Raw genomic sequence first — 3620 nt, 5'->3', positions numbered from 1 at the left:
AATGACCCGATACGCAGATACACCCTAGATATCTCAACAATAGCTATCTAGTCCATACATATATAAATATCCACACGAAAGGACATTTACTGAACTATATAGGGGTCTCAACCTGAATAGAAGGCAACATACAAAAACGCATCCAAAGGTGGGCATGAGTATCTAGACCTAACAGGGTACACCTCAACCTATCATAGACAGCTACGCATCCACTGCATATACGCGCCCTAACCAACGACTCTGAGACTCAAGCTCATATCGTGGTACCATAAAAATATATTTAAAATCCGTTCCTATCTATCCATAAGAAATCTAGTAAGCCGTTCAGCTTATTCAACTGCACAGACTTAACATAGATAACAAGTAATCCAGCTAGTCATTCAGCTTGTGCAGCTTCTTTGACTTAGCATCAATATAAGTATGATTTATTTATAATCCATTCCCTTATTCTAGTAGGGTAGGTCTTAGCGTTTCTGAGCTAAGCCATCCTAATATGTCACCGTCCCATACCGATGCATACAATCCTCCATATTCGTGTAAATTACAACAAATACATAATAGTTTAGCAATTTATAGTCCAAAACTATTCCAGATAATTGCAGAAGAGTATTCAGTATTTCAGCAATTTAAATCCAAAACCATGTAAATACAGACTACGAATAATAGTATAGAAATTTAATTTAAAAAACCACAATCCAGATTAATTGCAGAATAGTTTATATAATATTTCAACAATTAGGTTCAAACCATACTCCAGTTAATTATAGAATAATATATAAGATTTCAACAATTAACATCCAAAACCATGATCCAGCTCAAAACCATAATCCAGTTAATTGCAGAAAAGTGTGTAATATTGCAGCAATTAAAACCTAAAGTTTAATCAAGTTCCACATCATGTAAACTACAGAATTGTAAGAAGTAGTTTAGCAACCAAAATCCAAAGCATGCATAGGTCCAATCTATTAACTTAAATACCCTACTATGCATTTAAATAAGTTTTAAACTCATTTTAAAATCCATTTAAACGCCGAATTAAACTAAGCGATAAATTCTCCTCCGATCGTTAACAGCATACAAAGTTGTCTACTTTCCTACTATTTAACCCTTTAGCATAAAAATATAAACCATGCCATAAGAGGTTTAATTACCCTTGAAACTTAAATTAAGAACCCCCTGTGCCCTCACAATACGCTAAAATAGGAGAGATCCTGTTCTTAAAATGCAAGAGTAGGCTCTTTCAAGCATGGAGCCGGCTCCATGCCTTCCTGGAGCCGGCTCTTGTATGGTGGGAGCCGGCTCTTCACCTCTCTGAGCCCCTGATCCCCTCTAGCTCCGTTTTCGACCATCTTCTTCGACTCCGGCCACTTCCAGTCCTTTTATTTGTTTTTAAATCTGTTCTTAAGAGCCCTAAGTGTGACCAGTATCATCCAATTCCATAATTTAACTCATTTACATTAATTAAAAACCTTAGAACTCTCACTGATTTAACATGCTTAAACTAAACAATACTATAACCAAAACTTGCAAAAACTGTAACCACATACTTTAACGCATACAGTCAAGCAGTTCAACATATAATAAGCATGTACGATTCAATTATTAATTAATTAAGAACCCTAGGGACTATCTAGGTATGCACAGAACACAAGCCAAAGAGAAGGAGACAGAATAGAACTGCCTCTGTAGTTTTGGTTTGAAACCTTTAACCGTCCTCTGTCCAGACTTTCCGGCGACCTTTCGACTGTCGACCACTCCTTTGTTGCCCTAGTTTCAACCCATGATCACACCCCTTCTTCCCCTCTTTGGTTCAACCTTGGTTCTTGGCTGAAACCCTAATTCTTCCTCCTCTATTTTCCTCTCTGTTCTCTCTATATTATACTGTACGTGTATAGGGTTCTAAACCCTTTTGAAGACCTATAACAATACATATATAGGCACCAACTAAAACCTTAAGCCCAATCCTAATCCATCATGGAAACCTAAATGAGTTTTAGTCTTAGCCGGCGTGAGATAAAACTGCCTAAAACCTTTATAACCTTACGATTTAATACACTAATAATTTAAACCTAATTAACTCATTAAAAATGAATTTAATTCAATTACAGAAAATATAAATACAACTAAACACATAAATCACTCAAAATCAATTAACAAATAAATTTAATTAATAAACATTCCAATACACAATTAACAATTTAAATCAAATTAAATAATTAAACACTTAAGCAACTAGTCACATAAAAATGTAATAAAAAAATAATTGAAATTCCAATTTTATCCTTTTTAAAACTAGGAGCATTACATTAAGGGTGTAGAAAAGTTATGTTTAGTGGTGATCTCTAAACCCCAAGATCTCTCTCTTATTTTTTCTCCATTACATTTAATAGTTTACTTTAGTTTAAATTGCATCTTAGTGTAATTCAACCACCAACCAATCTTTTGACTACTCGACCTACTAACCCTAATTTCGATTCCACAACCTAGTACGACCCACCAATCCTTTGGGACGATCCCTACTTGCCCTAACTATATTTTTAGTGAAAGGTAGTAGTGGTAATTTATAAATGTAAAACTTGGCCACATTTATCATAACTCTATACCATTATCTTTTTGATGCACAAACTTTGGGTTTGGGTGCGACAACCAAACACACCAAGGACTACACAACGTGGTGGGAGAATGAAATCCATTTTCAGATGGCAACCAAAATTGTAGCAGTCCTTACAGAGAGGTAGACCCATGAGGACATGTGTAATTTTGACTTGCAATAATCTTGGTGGCAATGAGATAGTCCATTCGAGTGCCATTAAGATACGTGGGAGGCAAGTAGTTGGTCACAACAGAGATGCGAGGAAAAGTCAAGGATGTCCTATTCTCCACAAGGGTGAGAAGATGACTTTTCATTACCAGCCGGTGGTTTGTGGGTGGTTGGAGATGGTTACTAAAGGAAATGTCAAACTTGGAATTTCTGAGGTTGCTTTTGGTAAGCATTTAGAGTTTGACACAAATACTGGAGGTATGTTTATGGCTACGCAAGACATGCATGGGTTGAAGAATGAAAGCTCGAAGGTTAAGTTTGAGCATGACTCAAACTTAACTAAAATTCTTAATTAATTTGTTTTGTGGAAAAGACAGGTTGTTTGGCAGAGATACAGTGGCTCAATCGAAATTTTCGCTAAGGTGGAGATTTGTTAAGTAATTTATGGCTCAAATTTTGAAGTTGCCATCATGCATTACCTAATTACCTTGGAGATCAAGTATTTTACTAAGTCTTGTAGCCCACGTTGTATAACTTATGGCAGAAAATGATGTAATGCGTACATAACATATTTGGTCAACAATTACTTTGCATATACAACTTTATAGAGACGTGATCACCAAGATCAGTACTACTTGCCCAACAAGTATTTTGGTGATTTATTTAGCTATAATAAGCCAAGAGTATCTCAAGCCTCTATCATCCCAAAAATCAATTGAGTAAGTGTATCAGTATCATTTGGAGTGAGGGGTCTTGGGTGTAATTGGGGTTTGGGTGTAAGCCACTTTGCCTTGTATCTCTTTATTTCTATAGTGAAATATTGTTATGTCTTCTCTCCGTGGACATAGGTATAGCCGAA

This window comes from Cornus florida, unplaced genomic scaffold (genome assembly GCF_030987335.1).
Source record: "Cornus florida cultivar Cherokee Brave unplaced genomic scaffold, ASM3098733v1 CherokeeBrave_3.0.0_Hap2_Chr03, whole genome shotgun sequence".
Classification (NCBI taxonomy): Eukaryota; Viridiplantae; Streptophyta; class Magnoliopsida; order Cornales; family Cornaceae; genus Cornus; species Cornus florida.
The sequence above is the reverse complement of the archived record's forward strand: the minus strand, read 5'-3'. Positions refer to the sequence as shown.